The following is an 8,801-nucleotide window of genomic DNA, read 5'->3' on the forward strand; positions in this document are numbered from 1 at the left end:
ATGAATGGACCATAGCAACACACAAAAATATGGGTGAATCTTAGCAATGTATTAAGAGAAGTCAATCCCTAAAGGTAAGATACAGAATGATGCCCTTTTAAACAAAGCTAAAAGTGACTAACGTACAAGTATTTCCTTTGGATGCATATAAATAGATTCAATTAAACTACCTAAAAAGGAAGGCAGGAAAATGGTCAACAAGGAATTCAGCAAGATGTCCGCCTTGAGTGGGAAAGGCAGAGAGAGAAAGTGGGAGAAGCAACTGTATACTTAGATTTAGGTTATTGTCAAGATCTTAATTTTCCCTTTACATGTTGAATTAACGGGTGCTTAGCTACATCCACATCTCTGTTTAGATCTCTATTAATATAATCCTATCTAATGGAAGAGGCTACTCAAGGACCATTGAGGAAAGTATATCATACACAGGATTATGATTTATTCTAATTCTTTCCTATGTACTTGAGGCTCCTCAATCCCCCAAATAGCTGGGCTTGTCCATATTGGTTCACGATTCTACGACTCTCACTTGGCTTGTTCTACTAGCTCACTTAGAATTTCACCAAGGTCTGGAAGTTAGGACCATTTTCTCCAAGCTGCCTCCCTAACGAGCACCATGGTTTTATCAAACCAGACCAAACCTACAGGTCTGGCATTCACAATTGAGTTGAACATTAGAAAGCTCAACTGATTAAATAAAGGAATCTAGAGGCTGAAATTCATTGAGTTAAGTGGAGTCAGCTCAGCGGATGGGAAAAAGAGAAAAACAGCCAGTTCCTATAAAACAGAAGAATGTAAGTTGCTGGGACCCTCTTAGACATGTAGAGACAGGAAGTGGTAGCCAAAACCATGAAACCACACCCTGAGGACAGAAGTATTAATCAGGGGTTACAACAGGGATAAAAAAACAAAACACAGGTGGAAGAAAAGAAGCAAATCTAATCGCCACTGCCCATGGATCAGAATTTAATGTTTTGGCTTTGCTCTTCTGTTTTTGAAACAATAGAGCTGCTTTTCCATTTTAAAAGCAATGTATTTTAGGCACCTCAAATACCCCATATTCTGCAGGCAAAAGTGAAGGAAGAGTTAACAGCATAAATCTGTTTCATTTGACTACACGAGGGAGGTTCAAATTCTCCTTTAAAGGTCTGGCTTGTGCATTGTTCTGAAGCAGTGGTAACACGGGGATCTGGGAGGCTTCAAGGGTACCCACACCCAGACAGTGGTTTGCCAAACAAGGAGCCCTGAATTGTCATGGTGTGAATTTGCAAAACTTGATAGCTTTAGTGATATGGCATTGGTCTTGAATTTTAGGGCGCAGTACATTTTCTTTTCACTGTAAGGAAAAGGGTATGAGCAAAGATAAGGTAGTATAAGTATGTCTTTCATATTTCTTCCCTCTTCTAGTCTGTAAATAAAAGGGCAAAGATGTTACTGAGCAAATGTTCTTTAGAAAAATTTGATTTATCTGCATGCTTAGAAATTTTGCTATAGGGATAGTCACTGCTACTGTTTACACGAGACATTCCTACCGGGAAAACTAAACTCTGAGGTATTTACTATGCTTAGATAAATCACATGTTTTTCCTTGTGAGTACAGCCTGTTCAAGTTTATACATACCGTGTGTAATTCCCCAAGCACTTTCTCCAGCTTAAAAGCATGATGTCAGATGCATTTGTGGAAGTTGCTGTGAAAGTTCTTTACTCTTTAAAATACTTGCTAACCGCACCTATTAAAAGTATGCCCTGTTACTGAATTTGGCTTTGATTGATATTGGCTCCAAGAATACTGATAAAATAGGAGGGAAAACTCAGCTTTTTCCCCCTAGAACTTGAATGGAGAAACCCAAGACTAAGGATGGGAAATTTGTCAAAATAATAGCAGAATCCTAAAATGAAAAGATTCACAAATGAAGGCAGCTGAAGAACCCAGAGACTTCTCTGGTTTCTGCCATTGTGAGGCTTTGACTCATGTAGTACCGTCATACCTTTCTGTACTTTTCCATCATGCCAGAAAATAGCTAAACAGTCTGTAGTACTAGGAAAAAAATTAGTCCATTGTGAACAGAGCCCAGAAGATGGTACAAAACATTTCTTCACAGTGCTCATTCACGTCATTATTCAGTTCTGCTGCCCAACTATGCTGCATGACAAGGCCAGAACACCTCTCTCTCACTAAAGCAATTGAGAAATGCATTAAGAGTGGAGCCCCTGCAAACTCTCTGAAAGGATGGCTCTGTGGTTGCTCTGCTTGGCAGACCAGGTGGTCTGGTCTGGCCTAGCCACTGACACAGCCTCCCAATCCCAATGGTGATGATGGGACGTTAAAGTGGTAGAGAGAGTGGCAGCACTTGATCACCAGAGGCAGAGTGGGTGCAATGACTGTGGAGGGTAATCAGAATGCCTTCGCCTGACCTTTGATGGTGGTTAATTTATCATGCTCCTGGAGTGAAAAATAGATGAGCCATCTACTAGAGTAGCTTGAGCTATATAAGAGGAAAACACTCTAAGTCTGGTAGCCAAACACCTGCCTTGAGCCACCACTGTGGGCAAGTCATGGCATTTTACCAGTTTTCAGACCTAAGTCAATTTACCTACCCGAAGCTCCTTGATTAAAGAAGAGGCAGGTTGGCTCCCACATAACCAGAACCCATGGGTCCAGAATCAAGGGCTGGAAATGGGAGTGGCTCTTCTTAGTATTTCACCTAATAACTCACTTCCAGTTCATTTTTGCTTATCCTTGAGTTCTGCTGGTTTGGAAGTCTTAGTCCCCAAAGAGGACATCTTTCCACCAGGGAAAACAACAACGGTTCTGTTAAGTTGGAAAGTGAGACTTCCATCTGGCCTTTTTGGGCTACTTATGCCACTGAACCAACAGGCAGACAAAAGTTAGTCTAATGCCTGCAGCAACTGATCTTAACTACCAAGGGAAGCTAAACTGCTGCTGCACTGTAGGGACCAGGAGATCTTTGTCTGGAACCCAGGGGATTTCCTGGGGTGTCTTTATAAAGTAGTTTCATGCCCAATGTTAAGTGTTAATGGAAACCATAGAAACAGACAAACAACAAATGCAAGATAATTGGCTACGCAGTCCTTTTGGGAATGAAGGTTTGGGTTATTGCACCAGCTGAAGTTCTGACTGAAGGTGGGAGAAACACAGGATGAATAATAAAAGAAAGAAGCCATAGCTATCAACTGTAGTCTCATGGCCAAATAAAGAAATGAGGAGTATATTGCTTTGCATATTTTCTCTTTGCTTGGTATATGTAGGTTTCTATTTGCATATATCAACCCTTTTCTTCATTTTTCTCCTTCTCATTTTTATTTTTAAATATAAGTTGTTGGAGGTTAGCTTTATAGCTTAGTCTTAAGGATAACAGAATAGCAGATTGAATTGTGACAAAACTTGGGGATTAATTAACATAACCAGCAATGGGTATAGTGACTGTTTGGACCTTGCCTCTCTTCATTTTGAGGAAAGGGTGAGAACTTCTTCACTTGGAAGGATACCTGTATCTTGATTAGTTAGAAATAGAAAGTTGTGGGATGTCTGGCTGGCTCAGCTGGTGGAGGAGGTGACTCTCGATCTTGGGGATGTGGTGACGAGCCCCACATTTACTGTAGAGTTTACTTAAAATTAAATCTAAGGGGCACCTGGATGGCTCGGTCAGTTAAGTGTCCGACTCTTGGTTTCGGCTCAGGTCGTGATCTCAGGGCCCTGGGATCGAGCCCTGCATCGGGCTCCGTGCTTAGCAGGGAGTCTGCTTGAGATTCTCCCTCTCCCTCTGCCCCGCCCCCCAAAATAAATAAATAAATCTTTAAAAAATATATAAAGTTACTTTGCTATTTTATATAAGTTGCAATGTTTGTAGAAAGATGTATATGGAAACTGTGTAGCCAAAGAGGTAGGCTGTGTCAATTATCAACTTACTGCCTCTTGGCTCCAAATCCATTCTTCATTGTCTGCTCTGTGATGATGGAGATGGACCCTCCAAATATTTCTTCTTTGCCCGTGGAGGTGATGCTTAGGCTGTTGGTAAAAGGTACTATAGAAACACTGGAGGAGGGAGGGTTTTGCTTCCTGATTCTATCATGCTTCTCATACAACTAGACCCCTGCAGTGAGGGTGGCTTGTCAGGCTAGGTTCCTGTAGTGTGCAGGGGTGGCCAGTGGCATATGGCACGTCCCTGTGGGCAACTTCCCCTGGCCCAGCTTGGGCAACTTCACAGGAGAATGATGCCAGCATGGCACCTCCCTGCGAATAGCTATCCTTAGCACCCCGGAGAGCAGCTTGGGGCAAGTTGAGAGGCCTGACACTTTCCTGTGCATGGCTTACTCTGGCACCCCAAAAATAGCCTATATCCAGCAAGTCCTGCTAGCTTAGCACCCTAGCATCCATAAGCCAAGGAACACCAAGGATTGTCAGGAACCACCAGAAGCTGGAAGAGGCAAAGAGGGATTCTTCCTTTAGAGCCTTTGGAAAGAGAATGACCCCTGCTGACACCTTGATCTTGGACTTCCAGCCTCTAGAACTGAGAGACATCCCCCATTCCAGGTTCCTCCCAGTGCATTACCTAGAGTCAGGGTGTGACAGAGTGCGTTACACTGCATCACCTCTAGTAAGGGATAGTGTGAAAAAGATTTTTTTAAAAGATTTTATTTATTTATTTACTTATTTACTTATTAGAGAATTATTTAGAGAGCACGCATGAGTGGGGGCAGGGGCAGAGGGAGACGGAGAGAGAGAATCTCAAGCCCAACGTGGGGCTCATTCTCACAACCCTGAGATCATGACCTGAGCCGAAATCAAGAATTGGATGCTTAACCCAGTGAGCCACCCAGGTGCCCCATGACAAAGATTTTTAAATGTTTAAGATGCTCAAAGAGAAAAATTAAAGCATAGTAGCTATAAAAAATGAATGATAAGAAATTATTTATTAAATCCTTAGTTTTTCTAGTGGGACGTTCCCTCATCTGCTAATCGACAGGAAAGCACCCTCAGGTTCAGATGCATCCATTCCCTGACCACCAACAGATGGCTGATCCGTGTGAAGGCCTCTCAAGTACCCATCGGTTACCTACATACGGCATTTGTAAGGTATTCTGGTCACACTAGAACTGGACCGCATACAACTTACTTTTGCTTTGTTGTCACTAATGCTCTTTTCTCATGTGTCGTGTCCCTGTGTTAAAAAAGAAAATATATTGCTACTAATAACCAAGATGCTAAATGGTGATTATGACTGACTAATAAGATGATTTTTTTAAAAAAATGAAGATTGTCTTTTTATCTACAAGAATGTGTGCATATTTGGAATTGATATGAGAACGGATGAGAAACTCATCTGTACCCACTTAAATGATATTGCATAACAAATACAGGTAGCAATAGAGTTTCATTTCCCTGTGATTTTTGTCTAAGAAAGTGACCTGAGTAGATTGGTTATTTCCATACTTTGTTTTGCTGTAATCTACGTGGTAGATCCTGTGAGATGTTGTTTTGCCCGAATGACTTGAGACTTGAATTGGTCTTTTGAGTTTCTGTGACTTGGCCAGAAGCCCTTGGCACTGAGTTAGTGTTAATTTTCCCTGGGGCTGTTCTACTAGAGCATTACTTTATAATGACTTGATGTTGTCACATAAACCTCAAGATATGTTTTGGAAATTTTGTTGATTGGGCTATGTTTTATTGCATAGTGTGGAACATGTATAAAGCCTGGTTAACCTGTATATGGATGGCTCATTGTTGACTAGTTATATAGTGTGCTTAGGATTGCCTGTAATATTTAAGCTGCTTATTGATATGTGTGGTAATAGAAACCTATAATTTTGTACATTACCTTTACTGAGATGTTGCCTTTTTTATTTTACAAATACTTATACAAATAGAATTCAAGTGTGCTTTTTGCTTTTGTGAGGATTAATTTGGAAAGATTTTTAATGACATTCCACTGATTTCAGATTTCACTTGAAACTGACTTCAGTACATTGTCCTGTATATTCCCCCCCAACCCCCCCCCCCCAAACTGAGAAATTGTGAAAGAAAAGCGGGCAGAAATTAAACAAGAAAAAGTGAGTATTTAAAACAGTGCATGGGAGATAAAGAATGGAGGCAGCATGTATAGATGGAGAGGTTTCACTGCGAAGAGGGACAGAGAAATGGGGAAGTAGCTTGGAGAGGAATGTGAGTATTTTAAAAGACAAGGGATGCTGGAGTTCTTCTTCTGATCGAAATGCATGCCCTGTGATTCAGCAGTTCTATTCCTAGGTGTAAAACTGACCAGAGGATTGCATGTATGCACAAGAATGTCAGAGCAGCATTATTGTAATAGCTCTAACTAGAAACAATCCAAATGTCCATCAATAGAATGGTTAAATAAATCGTGAGATAGTATTTTTAAAAAGGAGTATATACAACAGTGAAAATGAATGAATTATAGTTATATGCATAACATGGATAAATCTCAAAAACATAATGTGGGCAAAAGAAGCCAGACACAAATAATGGTTGCTTTTGGGCAGGATAGAAGGGTAGTAGTTGGCAGTTGGCATCAAGTGGGGTTTGGAGTGTTGGTGATGTTCTATTTTCTGACCTGTGCGGTGGTTACATGTGTGTATTCACTTTATGATAATTGAGTTCCTTTTCTTTTAAAATTTTAGGTAAAATTCACATAACATAAAATTGACCATTAGCTATTTTAAGGTGAACAATTTAGTGTCATTTTAGTATATTCATAATGTTTTGCAACCAACACCCCTATCTAGTTCCAAGATATTTTCATCACCCCAAAAGAAAAACCTACACCCATTAAGCAGCCATTCTCCATCCCCACGTTGTTCATTTTTCTCCACTTCTACAAGCATGTTTTACCTCAATTAAGAAAAAAAAATTTTTTTTTTAAAGTGAAACGAGAGAAGTCCACATCTGATTTTTCTCCAGTGACATTCAGCTGCTTAGATTCAGGCATGAAAGAGCTACTCCGGGGCTGAGGATCTGCCACGGAGGAAGGGAGACAGGCTGAGGGATGAAGTGTATTCATAAGGAAGGAACTATGGTGCACCACAGAATCTAGGCTGGATAAGGAGAATGGAGTCATGAGGAAGCTGATGAGTATCCACCAGGGGGGCCAGTGGATTGGAGATTTTGCTAAGTGTGAAGAAATATGGTAGTGGACGCATTTGAACAAGTGACCTGGAAGGAAAGAGGTGGTGTTCAGAGGGTAGGATGCTTAAAGAAAGATTTTAGTGGTGGGATCATTTCTGGTGGTCCTGAGGATGTGACTGTGTGAGTGAGTGGCTGAGGTGGAATGGAGGAAAAGGTCATTGGAAATGTTGGTTGAAGGCCCAAGAGGTCAGAGTATTGAATGATTCAACTACGTGGTGTTAGATGGTTCCAACTTATCGCTGTTGAGGTCACTGAGAATGGGTGAGAATGACATGACAAGAGCAGGGGAAGAGAGGAAGGCAGGAAGCGAAATGTTAGCATCTCTCCTGAATCAAGGGGTATAGCTGAGAGGTAATTAACAGCTCCAAGGAGGAAGCTGACGGAGCTAGATGACCTGATCTTCAGAAGAACTAGGTTTCTGGAGGCAGGAGGAGGGATGAGAAGCTGTACTATAAGCCAGGAGGACACTGCCTGGGTATCACAGTGTCCTCAGGAATAGCTGGGTTTTGGTTAAAGTCAGAGAAGAGGTGGCAGGAGTGGGAGAGTTTAGGACTATAGAGAAGAGTTCCTGAGAACACAGCAGGGCGTAGGGAGACATGATGCTTGCGTCAGATTGGGGGACACACACGGCAACACAAAGACAGGTGGGGTGGGCATGACTGGGAGTTCTGCCCTACTGCCAGTGACTGGAAAAGAGGTGGAGGCAGGATTTGACCTGAAGATTCTGTTGGGGTGAGGGTGGCAACCAAACCTGATGTGGTATGTCCCGGAAATTTCTCCCCAGGAAACACAAATGACAAAGTGATGCTTTGGGTAGGAGCAACTTCCAAACATGTAGTGTTGATAGCTTATAAAAGTTTTTTCTTTCTGATAGACTCTTGTCTTAACCACTCTGTTAGATTACCTCCTGAGGAGGCACATGCTATGACTGATGCAATAGGGATTAATTTAGAAAGATTGTTCGATCACTGAGGCCTTTGTTTGTATTAATGTTCTCAAGATAATAAAGTCAACGATTGTTATCATGGCTCTTAAGATTTGTTTTTTAACATTAAAAAGTGCTCTGCCAAGCATATATCTGACAAAGGATCTCCATCTAGATATTCTAGATAAAGAACATTCTAGATAAAGAACATTCAAAACTCCATAAGAACACAACTTAATTAAAAATGGGTAAAAAGTTTGAACAAATACTCCACCAAAAAAGATATAGAAACTTCAAACAAGTAGGTGAAAAGATCTCAACATCATTAGTCATCAGGGAAATGTAAACTAAAACCACAATGAGATGCCACTACATACTGATCAGAACTGTTAAAATTAAAAAGGCTGACCATGACAAGTGTTGGTAGTGATGTGGAGGGACTGGAACTCTCACACATGGCTGGCAGGAATGTTAAATGGTTGAATGTTGGAAAACAGTCCGGCTGTTTGGTAAGAATAAACGCACACCAATCATATGATCCAACCGTTCCACTCATAAGTATTTACCCTGAGAAATGAAAGCATATGTCCATACAAGAATTTGTATGCAAATTCTTGCATACAGCAGCTTTATTTATAAGAGCCCTAAGCTAGAAACAACTCAAATATCCATCAACAGGTGAACAGATAAATTGTGATATGCCCATTCAAG

General features: G+C 41.1%; 1 long non-coding RNA gene across 1 annotated transcript in view; it reads right to left on the bottom strand.

Moving 5' to 3' along the window:
* LOC123791866 (uncharacterized) overlaps positions 1-8,801 on the bottom strand; it is a 46,011-nt gene that overhangs the window by 19,088 nt on the left and 18,122 nt on the right. The gene's annotated exons all lie outside the window — the stretch shown is intronic.

Source organism: Ursus americanus, chromosome 10 (genome assembly GCF_024610735.1).
Source record: "Ursus americanus isolate L20-20 chromosome 10, mUrsAme1.1.p, whole genome shotgun sequence".
Taxonomy (NCBI): Eukaryota; Metazoa; Chordata; class Mammalia; order Carnivora; family Ursidae; genus Ursus; species Ursus americanus.